A 16,629-nucleotide genomic window follows, 5' to 3' on the forward strand; every position below is an offset into this window, starting at 1 on the left:
TTTCCTGTCTCTCTGTGCCAGTGTATTTATCCCTGTGTTTCCTGTCTCTCTGTGCCAGTGTATTTATCCCTGTGTTTCCTGTCTCTCTGTGCCAGTGTATTTATCCCTGTGTTTCCTGTCTCTCTGTGCCAGTGTATTTATCCCTGTGTTTCCTGTCTCTCTGTGCCAGTGTATTTATCCCTGTGTTTCCTGTCTCTCTGTGTCAGTGTATTTATCCCTGTGTTTCCTGTCTCTCTGTGCCAGTGTATTTATCCCTGTGTTTCCTGTCTCTCTGTGCCAGTGTATTTATCCCTGTGTTTCCTGTCTCTCTGTGCCAGTTCGTCTTGTATGTTCCAAGTCAACCAGCGTTTTCCCGTTCTCCTGCTTTTTGCATTCTCCTTTTTCTAGTCCTCCCGGTTTTGACCCTTGCCTGTTTCTGGACTTAGTACCCACCTGCCTGACCATTCTGCCTGCCTTGACCACGAGCCTGTCTGCCACTCTTTACCTCCTGGACTCTGATCTGGTTTTGAACTTTTTGCCTGTCCATGAGCATTCTCTTGCCTACCCCTTTGGATTAATAAACATTGTACGACTCCAACCATCTGCCTCCTGTGTCTGCATCTGGGTCTCGCCTTGTGCCTTGTTAATCAGAGTTACAAAATCATTTTGAGCGTATGTTTCACTGTCTGATTGTTGACTTCATAAAGCTGATTCAAACGCTCATTTCTAAATCACAAATTTCAGCGCTTCAGCCAATAGTGACATGAATATTAAGAAAATAGGTGTGACGCTTGTGCAACAAATCCTATATTCTTGGCTTCATTTGGCCTACGTTAACAGATTAAAAACATGTAACATTTGAACATTTCTAAAAATTAAACATGTCTTTAACCAGTTAATGTAACAACACATCAACATTTGATATTGACCGAGAGAGAGAGTCACACCTGCGCCTATTTTTTCAGGTTGTCAACAAAAAGCACAACTCTGTAGGAATGACAGTCCGTTCATGGGGACGACAGAGTAAAGAGAGAGAAATTGTAGCAGCCTACATGTAGTCTTTGTGTAACGCTTACAGTGCTGTTAAAGAAAATATTGCAGAATTAGGTTGCTGTTAAACATTCTGATTGGTTTCATCCTTCCAACTAAAAGTCCCAATACGACTTACTGTATCATTTTACATTTGTATTTTGGGAAAAAAAGTGAAATCAAGAGAAGAACACGAGTGAATACACAGAAGGTGTGAAGCCACTGCCCACATAAGACACTAAAGACATCATACCAAGTCACACATCATACCAAGTCATCTTTCACCCAAAAATATTTTTGCACTCTGAATAAAGCAAATGTATCATCTGACTATATCCTGTGATTTCTTTATTCTGTATCAGCTAAAAATGTTTGATCACAATACAGCGTTTAGGCTTTTAGCATAGCCCCTTTTCCACCCCTGGCTTCCCCCTACTAGCTAACCACACTTCCCCCTAATAGCCTTGAAACACATCACTTATTAGCAGTTCAGCATTTCTCCTACTGTTACACAACATCAAGATGAACATAATATACATTTGACGTCTATGACCAAACTGGCTAACACTCTGTTGTTCGCCAATGGTAGCTATAGCTAGCCACATGCTAACCTGAGAGCCGCTACTACTAGCAGCAGTAAATCCATATATAATGGCTAACACAAACATTGGCTACCATGATATCCTGCAAGTTATATCCAATAAAGATCAGGCCGTTCAGCATTTCTCCTACTGTTACACAAAATCAAGAGGAACCTTTACCATCATTGTAGACATTGAATATCTATAACGAAACTTGCTATGGTTAGCACTATCTGGGATCCTTGGGACATCCTACCCTTAACCCTAACTTTAGCCCTAACCCTTACCTACCCCAAACCTTAACTCCTACCCTAACCTTAACCCTTACCTAACCCAAACCTTAACTCCTACCCTGACCTTAACCCTTACCTAACCCAAAACGTAACTCCTAACCTAACCTTAACCCTTACCTAACCCTAACCTTAACCCTTACCTAACCCTAACCTTAACCCTTACCTAACCCAAACCGTAACCCTTACCTAACCCTAACCTTAACCCTTACCTAACCCAAACCTTAACCCTTACCTAACCCTAACCTTAACCCTTACCTAACCCTAACCTTAACCCTTACCTAACCCAAACCTTAACCTCTACCCTAACCTCTACCCTAACCTTAACCCTTACCTAACCCAAAACTTAACTCCTACCCTAACCTTAACCCTTACCTAACCCAAAACTTAACTCCTACCCTAACCTTAACCCTTACCTAACCCAAACCTTAACCCTTACCTAACCCTAACCTTAACCCTTACCTAACTCAAACCTTAACCCTTACCTAACCCTAACCTTGCCCCTTACCTAACACTAACCTTAACCCTTACCTAACCCAAACCTTAACCCTTACCTAACCCTAACCTTGCCCCTTACCTAACCCTAACCTTGCCCCTTACCTAACCCAAACCTTAACCCTTACCTAACCCTAACCTTAACCCTTACCTAACCCTAACCTTAACCCTTACCGAACCCTAAACTTAACCCTTACCTAACAAAACCTTAACCCTTACCTAACCCAAACCTTAACCCTTACATAACCCAAACCTTAACCCTTACCTAACCCAAACCGTAACCAATTGAAATGTCAACTTCAATGGGGTTTAACGGCACAAGGCGAGACCCAGATGCAGACACGGGACGCAGATGGTCAGAGCGCTGATATTTATTATAGTCCAAGGGATAGACAAAAGGCAGGTCAGGGACAGGCAAGAGTTCATAACCAGGTCAGAGTCCAAAACGGTACAGGGTGGCAGACAGGCTCGAGGTCAGGGGCAGGCAGAGGGGTCAGGCAAGTGGGCTCAGAGTCTGGATAGGCAAGGGTCAAAACCAGGAGGACGAGCGAAACAGCAACTGGGAACAACCAGGCGCTAGGAGAAACCTGCTGGTTGACTTGGCAAACAAGACAAACTGGCACAGACAGACAGAAAACACAGGTATAAATACCCAGGGGATAATGGGGAAGATGGGCGACACCTGGAGGGGGGTGGAGACAAGAAAAAGGACAGGTGAAACATGGGGGCTGTTATGATGGGGGGTTGTTATGATGGGGGCTGTTATGATGGGGGCTGTTATGATGGGGGGCTGTTATGATGGGGGCTGTTATGATGGGGGGCTGTTATGATGGGGGCTGTTATGATGGGGGATGTTGTGATGGGGGATGTTATGATGGGGATGTTGTGATGGGGGATGTTATGATGACGGCTGTTATGTTTGGGGGCTGTTATGATGGGGGCTGTTATGACGCGGGCTGTTATGATGGGGGGCTGTTATGAAGGGGAGCTGTTATGATGGGGGCTGTTATGATGGGTGGGCTGTTATAATGAGGGCTGTTATGATGGGGGCCTGTTTTGATGGGGGGATGTTATGATGGGGGATGTTGTGATGGGGGCTGTGATGGGGGCTGTTATGGGGGCTGTTATGACGGGGGCTGTTATGATGGGGGCTGTTATTATGGGGGGCTGTCATGATGGGGGGCTGTTATGATGGGGGGATGTTATGATGGGGGGATGTTATGAAGGGGAGCTGTTATGATGGGGGCTGTTATGATGGGGGGGCTGTTATAATGAGGGCTGTTATGATGGGGGCCTGTTATGATGGGGGCCTGTTTTGATGGGGGGCTGTTATGATGGGGTGCTGTTGTGGTGGGGGGCTGTTATGATTGGGGGCTGTTGTGGTGGGGGGCTGTTATAATGGGGCCTGTTATGATGGGGGGCTGTTATGATGGGGTGCTGTTGTGGTGGGGGGCTGTTGTGGTGGGGGCCTGTTATGATGGGGGCCTGTTATGATGGAGGGCTGTTATGACGGGGGGCTGTTATGATGGGGGGCTAGGGTTTACCAAGGGTCGTTTAGCGTGCTATCTATCTCCTCAGGACATTGGGGGAGACAGTTAGCCTAGTGGTTAGAGTGTTCGGCCAGTCACCGAAAGGTTAACAGATCGAATCCCCGAGCTGACAAGGTACAAATATGTCATTCTGCCCCTGAACAGGCAGTTAACCCACTGTTCCTAGGCCGTCATTGTACATTAGAATTTGTTCTTAACTGACTTGCCTAGTTAAATAAAGATAAAATAAAAATAAAATGATCATTTCTGAGGGTGATTCCTTATGTTTGTGTTTCAAACCACAGTCGCAGAGTTGAAAACTATCTATGTCAATTATTACCTGAGACCAGAGGAAGTTAGGTTTTTGAGGAGGATGGTTCTCCTGAGACAATCAAATCAAGCAAATATAACAACAGCCAGCAACACTCTTAGGTCATAGTTGTTGAAGCCTTACAGCCTTAAAGGCTTAGGTGGTGGGTGTGGCAGGGGACATGGCAATGTGCGCTGTCGGCCTGTTGGCGCGGCTGAATTTTAGAGGTCCCCATCTTGGTGGATTAGAGACATTTTTATTGCAGTTTTAAAGCTAATTTCCTGCGATTCTACAAATTTTGCTATGGAGCTTAGAGAAAATGTGGCATTTTTAAAGCTAATTTCCTGCAATTCTATGCATTTTGCCATGGCTAATGCTGTGTTCTTTTGCTCAAACATAATAACAAAATCAGTACTGCTAAATTTGTTTTTTTTTGGGTGATTGTTTGTTCTCAAAGATTATAAAATATATATATATATATATATATACAGGTCGGGTCCTGCAGTCAGGAATTACTCCTGGCCCTAACCAGAACCATTCAGAAGGGACTGAGAATGGGATATCTGTTGAATGTTGTTGCCCTGTTCTTCAATCTCTTTCTCAGGTATAATGGTCGTTCTGAAACTTAAATTCTCCACTTGTCAGTTCTGGGAGGACTGCAGGAAGAACAACATTACAGCGATACAGTAAATAGGAGAGGTCATGCGATACCTCTGCAACACACCCAAGGTAACTCACGCTTCCTATTTGTTCATTATTCATTTCCTATCCTTTTCCTATTTTCAAGGGATAGTTTACCCAAATGACTAACTTCAGCATTTTATCCCCAATGTCATGCCCAAATCATCATTGTGTCTGAAATTGATTGTGTAGCTCACTCAGTGAAGTTGCAAAGATGATTTGTGTGTGCTATTGAGATAAGAGACTTGGTGTCTCAATACGAGAGTCAAGATGTAAGATATAATCAATGTAATGTACTGTGTCAGGGCACTGTACTTACAAGGAAACAAAAAAATAACAAAAATATTTTCTGGTGAATGTATGGCTTAAATCAGGGCTCTCCAACACTGTTCCTAGAGAGCTACCGTCTTGTAGGTTTTCACTCCAACCCTAATCTAGAACACCTGATTCTAATAAGGAGCTGGTTGGCTCCCGAGTGGCGCAGCGGTCTAAGGCACTGCATCTCAATGCTAGAGGCGTCACTACAGACCCTGGTTCGATTCCAGGCTGTATCACAACCGGCCATTATTGGGAGTCCCATAAGGCGGTGCACAATTGGCCCAGCGTCATCCGGGTTAGGGTTTGGCCGGCGTAGGCTGTCATTGTAAATAAAACATGTGTTCTTAACTGACTTGCCTTGTTAAAATAAGTTTTAAATAAAATAAAATAAAATAAAAATGAGCTGAACCAGGTTAGTTACAACTGGGGTTTCTCATGGTGTTTGGTACGTTGTTGTTGTTGTCTGTTTGCAGTTATTTTGGTCGTACGCCCTGATTAAGTACGACACAGAGAGAGAGCGAGAAAGAGAGAGCGAGAGAGAGCGAGAGAGAGCGAGAGAGAGAGGAACCTATCAGAGATTCTAGAGGTTTCTGTGTGGAAGTCCCTAAAGGTCAAATGTAAACACATGCACAAGCACACACACACAAGCAAATTTGGAGAAGATGGCGCTGAAGGGTAGGACTACCGTTTTATCTTGTTCGTAACTTGTTTTGTACTGCTACCGGCAGGCAGCGAGTGGCTAATCTGCCCTTGCCTTCCGTTCTGCTAGCTAATGTTCAATCGCTGGAAAATAAATGGGACAAACTGAAAGCACGTATATCCTACCAACGGGACATTAAAAACTGTAATATCTTATGTTTCACCGAGTCGTGGCTGAACGATGAGATTAAGAACATACAGCTGGCAGGTTATGCACTTTATCGGCAGGACAGAACAGCAGCATTTGGTAAGACACGGGGCGGGGGCCTATGCATTTATGTAAACAACATCTGGTGCATGATATCTAAGGAAGTGTCAAGGTTTTGCTTGCTTGAGGTAGAGTATCTCATGATAAGCTGTAGACCACACTATCTACCTAGAGAGTTTTCATCTGTATTTTTCGTAGCTGTCTACATACCACCACAGACCGAGGCTGGCACTAAAAGCACACTCAATGAGCTGTATTCCGCCATAAGCAAACAGGAAAACGCATATCCAGAGGCGGCGGTCTTAATGGCCGGTGACTTTAATGCAGGGAAACTTAAATCAGTTTTACCTCATTTCTATCAGCATGTTAAATGTGCAACAAGAGGTAAAACATTCTAGATCGCATTTACTCCAAACACAGAGATGCGTACAAAGATCTCCCTCACCCTCCATTTGGCAAATCTGACCAGAACTCTATCCTCCTGAAAAGTGGTCAGATGAAGCAGATCCTAAACTACAGGACTGTTTTGCTAGCACAGACTGGAATATGTTTCGGGATTCTTCCAATGGCATTGAGGAGTAAACCACATCTGTCACTGGCTTCATCAATAAGTGCATTGATGACGTCATCCCCACAGTGATCGTTTCGTGATTGTTTCAAGCAGACCACCATAGTCCCTGTGCCCAAGAACACTAAGGTAACCTGCCTAAATAACTACCAACCCGTAGCACTCACGTCTGTAGCCATGAAATGCTTTGAAAGGCTGGCCATGGCTCACATCAATACCATTATCCCAGAAACACTAGATCCACAGATGATACAATCTCTATTGCACTCCACACTGCCCTTTTCCACCTGGACAAAATGAACACCTAGAATGCTATTCATTGACTACAGATCAGCGTTCAACACCATAGTGCCCTCAAAGCTCATCACAAAGCTAAGAATCCTGGGACTGAACACCTCCCTCTGCATCTGGATCCTGGACTTCCTGACGGGCTGCCCTCAGGTGGTAAGGGTAGGTAACAACACATCCGCCACGCTGATCCTCAACATGGCAGCCCCTCAAGGGTGCTTGCTCAGTCCCCTCCTGTACTCCTTGTTCACTCATGACTGCACGGCCAGGCACTACTCCAACACCATCATTAAGTTTGCCGATGACAGAACAGTGGTAGGCCTGATCTCAGACAACGACGAGACAGCTTATAGGGAGGAGGTCAGAGACCTGACCGTGTGGTGCCTTGCATCACTGCCTGGTATGGTAACTGCTCGTCCTCCGACCGCAAGGCTCTACAGAGGGTAGTGCGTACGGCCCAGTACATCACCGGGCCAAGCTTCCTGCCATCCAGGACCTCTATACCAGGCATGGTGTCAGAGGAAGGCCATAAAAATTGTGAAAGACTACCGCCACCCTAGTCATAGACTGTTATATCTGCGACCGCATGGCAAGCGGTTCCCGAGCATCAATAGGCTTCTACCCCCAAGCCATAAGACTCCTGAACAGTTAATCAACTGGCTACCCAGACACGCTGCTGCTACTCTCTGTTATTAATGCATAGCCACTATGCATAGCCACTTTAATAACTCTACCTACATGAACTGTACATGATTACCTCAATTACCTCGACACCAGTGCCCCCACACATTGACACATGGACTCTGTACCGGTACCCCCTGTATATAGCCACGCTCTTGTTATTCACTGCTGCTCTTTCTTATCTCTTACTTTTTTTTAGGTATTTTCTTAAAACTGCATTACTGGTTAAGGGCTTGTAAGTAAGCATTTCACTGTAAGTACCTACACCTGTTGTATTTGGTGCATGTGACAAATACAATTTGATTTGATTTAACACCAGGTATGACAGTCTTGTTTAGTAAACCAACAGTAATAAGGTCCCTATATGACTTCTTAAAGGAAAACTCCACCCAACAACTATCTTTTGCTATTTGTTTCATTAGTCCATTGTTGACATAGTCCCAAAATGTTTTGCTTGTTAACAATTCAGTTGTCAAGATATGTAACTTTCCATATACAGAAATCATCCCCGTATGATGCATTTTGCAGGGATCATTTCAGTATTTGGAAAGTTACATATCTTGAAAACTGTCTGAATGCCTCTTGATTCAACTAACTTCCCACAATTAAAAAATATATACATATTTATCCTTTATTTCAACAGGAAAAACATGATTTTAATCAGAACAGGACATCCATTCCATTTAGCTACTGTTTGTGTTACAGTTCTCAGGTGAGAAGACTGAAGAAAATTATCCCAATTCTAGTAGGCCTGTAGCAGCAGCTTGTGACTAATTCATGTTTAAGAACATGGATAAGCAGCCTAGGCTATATCTAACAGCTGTGTTATATTTGACATGAACTCACACCTGTCTGAGCTGTTGTTATTGTCCACGGTGGAAGGTTTAAAAGCTCTTTGTATCTATAGAGAGAGTTCTTTTTTCTTATAGTCAACCATTCATATCACATCAGAATTCTGAATAATGTCCCCAAAGTAAATTTGGCCTTGTTTTGTAGATTATTGTTCTGCTGAAAGGTGCATTTCTGTCACGGTGTCTGGTCTAAAGCAGATTGAAGAAGGTTTTCCTTTAGGATTTTGCCTGTGGTTAGCTCTATCTTGTTTCTTTTTATCCTGAAAAACTCCCCAGTCTTAGCCGATGTCAAGCATACCCATAACATGATGCAGCCAGCACCATGCTTGAAAATAAGGAGGCAATTACTCAGCAATGTGTTGTACTGGATTTTCCCCAAACATGAGGCTTTGCATTTAGGCCAAAAAGGGGATTTATTTTCAGTTTTTTAAAAGTATTACTTTGTTATTCTGTATATTTTTATTCTTATTTTCACTCATTTAGGTCATTATTGTGGAGTCACGACAATGTTGTTGATCCATCCTCAGTTTTCTCCCATCACAGCCATTAAACTCTGTAGCTGTTTTTAAAATCCCCAATGGCCTCATCACTAAGCAGTTTCCTTCCTGTCTTACAGCTCAGATCAGCAGGACGACTACATCTTTTATGTGTCTGGGTGGTTTAATACATAATCCATAAAATGATTCTTACCTTGACTATGCTTAAATATATCTTCAATGTCTGATGTGTTATTGTTACCCATCTTCCAATCACTGCCCTTCTTTATGAGGCTTTAGAAGAAGCTCCCTGGTCTTTGTAGCTGAATCTGTGCTTAAAACTCAAAACTTAACTGAGGGAACTTACAGTTGTTGTACAGTATGTATAGGGGACAGAGGAAGGAGTAGTCATTAAAAAATCATATCAACCCCCTATTATTTCTCACACAGTGAGTCCACGTAACTCATGTGATTCTTTAAGCCGGGTACGACTCCTGAACTATATCTGATGGAGAAGTTGGGCACTTGGAATGCCACAGTAGCTCGCTGTCTACAACTTTTTATGACTCCAAACCTTGTGATAATGACCACACTCCATATACAGTCAATTGCTTCCACCACTTCTTTTAATGATAGTGTTCATTAAGTTGATCATGGAGAAATTGGGCACTTGGTAACTCTACAGTAGCTCTTTCGCTCTCTGTCACCTAATGTACTGTTTAATGACTCCAAGCCTTATAGCACATTTCATCACTGTACTGAACATGAGGACACAGTCTTTGCGTCTGTAAGCACTTCACTGTAAGGTCTACTACACCTGTTGTATTCGGCGCATGTGACAAATACAATTTGATTTGATTATTAAGTTCATTATGGAAACTGGGAAGGTATATTGCTTTGTGACTCCAATACTTAGACCACTGTATCCTACATGATCTGGATCATACATGATCTGTGTTCTACATTATCTTTATGCTACATTATCATTATCCTACATGATCTCTATCCTACATGAGCTGAATCCTACATGATCATTATCCTACATGAGCTGAATCCTACATGAGCTGAATCCTACATTATCATTATCCTACATTAACTGAAACCTACATGATCTGTATTCTACATTATGTTTATGCTACATTATCATTATCCTACATGATCTCTATCCTGCATGAGCTGAATCCTACATGAGCTGAATCCTACGTTATCATTGTCCTACATGAGCTGAATCCCACATGAGCTGAATCCTACATTATCATTATCCTACATGATCTATATCCTACATGAGCTGAATCTTACATGAGCTGAATCCTACATGATCTGTATCCTACATGAGCTGAATCTTACATGAGCTGAATCCTACATGATCTACATCCTACATGATCTGTATCCTACATGATCTTATTCCTACATGAGCTGAATCCTACATGATCTTTATCCTACATGAGCTGAATCCTACATGAGCTGAATCCTACATGATCTTTATCCTATATGAGCTGAATCCTACATGATCTTAATCCTACATGATCTTTATCCTACATGATCTTTATCCTACATGAGCTGAATCATACATGATCTTTATCCTACATGAGCTGAATCCTACATGATCTGTATCCTACATGATCTTAATCCTACATGATCTGAATCCTATTTGTAGCTGTTGTTGCTATTTCTTGGTGGTGTTAATGTATTCTACCCGCGTGCGAGAATCTGCATGTTCTTCATATATTATGTATTCATCAATTTTATATCAGATAAAAATGTAAATTTTATTACAGCTTGTTGTACTTCACATACATCATGTGTCAAACTCATTCCATGGAGGGCCGAGTGTCTGTGATTTTTCGCTCCACCCTTGTACTCGATTGATGAATTAAGGTTACTAATTAGAAAAGGAACTCCCCTCACCTGGTTGTCTTGGTCTTAATTGAAAGGAAAAACCCAAAACCGGCAGACACTCGGCCCTCCGTGAAATGACTTTGACACCCCTCACTTACATGCAAGCGTCACTGATTTTCTTTCGATGATAATATGGTGACTGAGACATGGCTTGTTTCATACAGAGCAACATGTGTTATACTGAGATGGGAGACCTGTGCACATACTGTGTGACGGACTGCAATAGCATCGAATAGTCCCCGTGATATGCAACTGTTCAGGGAAGTCCGGAACCAATACACGCAGTCAGTCAGGAAAGCTAAGGCCAGCTTCTTCAGGCAGAAGTTTGCATCCTGTAGCTCCAACTCCAAAAAGTTCTGGGACACTGTGAAGTCAATGGAGAACAAGAGCACCTCCTCCCAGCTGCCCACTGCACTGAGGCTAGGTAACACGGTCACTACCGATAAATCCATGATTATCGAAAACTTCAATGAGCATTTCTCAACGGCTGGCCATGCCTTCCGCCTGGCTACTTCAACCTCGGCCAACAGCCCCGCCCCCCCCGCTGCTCCTCGCCCAAGCCTCTCCAGGTTCTCCTTTACCCAAATCCAGATAGCAGATGTTCTGAAAGAGCTGCAAAACCTGGACCCGTACAAATCAGCTGGGCTTGACAATCTGGACCCTCTATTTCTGAAACTATCCGCCACCATTGTCGCAACCCCTATTACCAGCCTGTTCAACCTCTCTTTCATATCGTCTGAGATCCCCAAGGATTGGAAAGCTGCCGCAGTCATCCCCCTCTTCAAAGGGGGAGACACCCTGGACCCAAACTGTTACAGACCTATATCCATCCTGCCCTGCCTATCTAAGGTCTTCGAAAGCCAAGTCAACAAACAGGTCACTGACCATCTCGAATCCCACTGTACCTTCTCCGCTGTGCAATCTGGTTTCCGAGCCGGTCACGGGTGCACCTCAGCCACACTCAAGGTACTAAACGATATCATAACCGCCATCGATAAAAGACAGTACTGTGCAGCCGTCTTCATCGACCTTGCCAAGGCTTTCGACTCTGTCAATCACCATATTCTTATCGGCAGACTCAGTAGCCTCGGTTTTTCGAATGACTGCCTTGCCTGGTTCACCAATTACTTTGCAGACAGAGTTCAGTGTGTCAAATCGGAGGGCATGCTGTCCGGTCCTCTGGCAGTCTCTATGGGGGTGCCACAGGGTTCAATTCTCGGGCCGACTCTTTTCTCTGTATACATCAATGATGTTGCTCTTGCTGCGGGCGATTCCCTGATCCACCTCTACGCAGACGACACCATTCTATATACTTTCGGCCCGTCATTGGACACTGTGCTATCTAACCTCCAAACAAGCTTCAATGCCATACAACACTCCTTCCGTGGCCTCCGACTGCTCTTAAACGCTAGTAAAACTAAATGCATGCTTTTCAACCGATCGCTGCCTGCACCCGCATGCCCGCCTAGCATCACCACCCTGGATGGTTCCGACCTAGAATATGTGGACATCTATAAGTACCTAGGTGTCTGGCTAGACTGCAAACTCTCCTTCCAGACTCATATCAAACATCTCCAATCGAAAATCAAATCAAGAGTCGGCTTTCTATTCCGCAACAAAGCCTCCTTCACTCACGCCGCCAAGCTTACCCTAGTAAAACTGACTATCCTACCGATCCTCGACTTCGGCGATGTCATCTACAAAATGGCTTCCAACACTCTACTCAGCAAACTGGATGCAGTCTATCACAGTGCCATCCGTTTTGTCACTAAAGCACCTTATACCACCCACCACTGCGACTTGTATGCTCTAGTCGGCTGGCCCTCGCTACATATTCGTCGCCAGACCCACTGGCTCCAGGTCATCTACAAGTCCATGCTAGGTAAAGCTCCGCCTTATCTCAGCTCACTGGTCACGATGGCAACACCCATCCGTAGCACGCGCTCCAGCAGGTGTATCTCACTGATCATCCCTAAAGCCAACACCTCATTTGGCCGCCTTTCGTTCCAGTACTCTGCTGCCTGTGACTGGAACGAATTGCAAAAATCGCTGAAGTTGGAGACTTTTATCTCCCTCACCAACTTCAAACATCAGCTATCTGAGCAGCTAACCGATCGCTGCAGCTGTACATAGTCTATTGGTAAATAGCCCACCCATTTTCACCTACCTCATCCCCATACTGTTTTTATTTATTTATTTTTCTGCTCTTTTGCACACCAATATCTCTACCTGTACATGACCATCTGATCATTTATCACTCCAGTGTTAATCTGCAAAATTGTAATTATTCGCCTACCTCATGCCTTTTGCACACATTGTATATAGACTCCCCCTTTGTTTTCTACTGTGTTATTGACTTGTTAATTGTTTACTCCATGTGTAACTCTGTGTTGTCTGCTCATACTGCTATGCTTTATCTTGGCCAGGTCGCAGTTGCAAATGAGAACTTGTTCTCAACTAGCCTACCTGGTTAAATAAAGGTGAAATAAAAATAAATAAAAAAATACTGATTCAACTTTCTTTCTCTAAATTGCAGCTGTAATCTTTGGAACTCTGTCTCATAACTGAACCTGTGACGTATGTTGGCATGATAAGTCGTAGTGTGTGTTCATTATAGTAGAATAAAGTGGATTTCTCTCCTGTGTTCATTATTTTAAAGTGGTTTCCTCTCCTGTCCTTACCTTAATCTGCACTGATGGGAAAGAAATTGGGCATGTGAATTCAATTCCGGGTAAGGATCCACCATAATGCTTTCACCTGTCCATTATTTATTTGATCTTTGTATTTATTGAAGATGAATGAGTGGCGACAAGAGAGGGTGCCATTTAAGACAATGATTGAGATACATTCATATTTGGTGTTGTTCTGCACAAGACAAGCCAAAATGAGATCATCACGGACTTTTACTGCCCTCTCATTCATATTTGGTGTTGTTCTGCACAAGACAAGCCAATATGAGATCCTCACGGACTTCTACTGCCCTCTAATGGTCAAATCAGAAGGCTCTGACTAAAGTGTGAAGCAGTGTATATTTCTTCAGACTTTTTTTAAAGAAAGGCAATGGGATAATTTGGTCAGCATGAAAATGTATTGCTTATTTGCCACGTGATGTCTAAAGCACTTTATGAGGTGGCAAAGCCGGGCATGGAACCCCCCAGATAAAATTTGTCCCCCCCCCAGTTTTGTTTCCCCTTAAACATAACAAATGGTATATGAATTGCAATGCCCAGTTTTGCCAATGTAGCGTTGTTGGGCCTGCCAGGCATGTCATCCTGGAGCTGAGCCTGCCAGGCATGTCATCCTGGAGCTGGGCCTGCCAGGCATGTCATCCTGGAGCTGGGCCTGCCAGGCATGTCATCCTGGAGCTGGGCCTGCCAGGCATGACATCCTGGAGCTGGGCCTGCCAGGCATGTCATCATGGAGCTGGGCCTGCCAGGCATGTCATCATGGAGCTGGGCCTGCCAGGCATGTCATCCTGGAGCTGGGCCTGCCAGGCATGTCATCCTGGAGCTGGGCCTGCCAGGCATGTCATCCTGGAGCTGGGCCTGCCAGGCATGACATCCTGGAGCTGGGCCTGCCAGGCATGACACCCTGGAGCTGGGCCTGCCAGGCATGTCATCCTGGAGCTGGGCCTGCCAGGCATGACATCCTGGAGCTGGGCCTGCCAGGCATGTCATCCTGGAGCTGGGCCTGCCAGGCATGACACCCTGGAGCTGGGCCTGCCAGGCATGTCATCCTGGAGCTGGGCCTGCCAGGCATGACATCCTGGAGCTGGGCCTGCCAGGCATGTCATCCTGGAGCTGGGCTTGCCAGGCATGACATCCTGGAGCTGGGCCTGCCAGGCATGTCATCCTGGAGCTGGGCCTGCCAGGCATGTCATCCTGGAGCTGGGCCTGCCAGGCATGACATCCTGGAGCTGGGCCTGCCAGGCATGTCATCCTGGAGCTGGGCAATCCAGGCATGACATCCTGGAGCTGGGCCTGCCAGGCATGACACCCTGGAGCTGGGCCTGCCAGGCATGGCACCCTGGAGCTGGGCCTGCCAGGCATGACACCCTGGAGCTGGGCCTGCCAGGCATGGCACCCTGGAGCTGGGCCTGCCAGGCATGACACCCTGGAGCTGGGCCTGCCAGGCATGACACCCTGGAGCTGGGCCTGCCAGGCATGGCACCCTGGAGCTGGGCCTGCCAGGCATGTCATCCTGGAGCTGGGCCTGCCAGGCATGACACCCTGGAGCTGGGCCTGCCAGGCATGACACCCTGGAGCTGGGCCTGCCAGGCATGACACCCTGGAGCTGGGCCTGCGTGAGGCCTATGACCAACGTTTCCTCATGTTTAGGTGCAGTCTTACATTACATTTGATTTTCTTTGTATCTCAGTTGTGTCTGTTGTTCACATGCAAATCTGCCACCTCATTTACTAAAATGTTTCCGCCTCCTCCTGTAAAACAAATGCTGAATAGCTTTAAATGACGGCTGATCTATAATATTGATCTCCAGTCCGTGTATCCATTAGGTCCTTCTATGAATTTGAGGGGTTACATTTCTCTAGCTCTATCCCTCAGCTGTTTACCCTCCAAAAATAGTCTGGGTGTCGCCTTGTTATTGTATGATTCCTTGTATTCCCACTTAATATAAACATTACACATGTTTTTATTTTAATAGCCAAGTTATATTTAATAGGCCAATGTTTACAACAGTCAGCCTGAGTACGACCTTTAGTAACCCGACTTAAAAAAGTGAATCATGCTTTAAGTCTGAGTGCCGGTCTGTTTGTGCTATCATGACAAATCCTTCACTCATTGTCCTGCTAAACGTTTGGCTTCATTGACAGCGGATGAGTACGCAAGATCACAAACAGATCTGGGACCAGACTAGGTTGCTTTAGGTTATAGAATTTGTCAATGCAAAGAAACAGCTCCCTGCAGAATCTTAAACTTGACAAATAGAACATACTCGCAGCACCCTGCAGAATCTTCAACTTGACAAATAGAACATACTAGCAGCACCCTGCAGAATCTTTAACATGACACATAAAACATACTAGCAGCACCCTGCAGAATTTTCAACTTGACAAATAGAACATACTAGCAGCACCCTGCAGAATCTTCAACTTGACACATAAAACATACTAGCAGCACCCTGCAGAATTTTCAACTTGACAAATAGAACATACTAGCAGCACCCTGCAGAATCTTCAACTTGACACATAAAACATACTAGCAGCACCCTGCAGAATCTTCAACTTGACAAATAAAACATACTAGCAGCACCTTGCAGAATCTTCAACTTGACAAATAAAACATACTAGCAGCACCCTGCAGAATCTTCAACTTGACAAATAAAACATACTAGCAGCACCCTGCAGAATCTTCAACATGACAAATGAATTAACAGAGCACCATCGACTGGTGATGGACTCCGAATAATAAGGTGTCAGTTTAGATAAGGGTAAATTGCTTTGGGTTCCTGGGTAAAAGCACAATGATGGCACAATGATGGAACAGGACACAGGCTAAAGTTGAACCCGTTATTATGCCTCAGACACACACGGCTGTATGGTGCAGATACTGATAATGACTGGTGTTATGTCATTGATGCATTCACACCACACCAGGGACTTTCAGAGTTCATGGAATTCCGTTTGGGAAAGAATGGCTCATGGAGAAAGGGTCCAGTTGTTTGTGGAGTACTCCTTTCTTCCGAAAAGTGATAATGACTTCTGATCCCGGCATGGTCTAATGTACTTG

The sequence above is a fragment of the Oncorhynchus mykiss genome, chromosome 28 (genome assembly GCF_013265735.2).
Source record: "Oncorhynchus mykiss isolate Arlee chromosome 28, USDA_OmykA_1.1, whole genome shotgun sequence".
In the NCBI taxonomy this organism is placed as follows: Eukaryota; Metazoa; Chordata; class Actinopteri; order Salmoniformes; family Salmonidae; genus Oncorhynchus; species Oncorhynchus mykiss.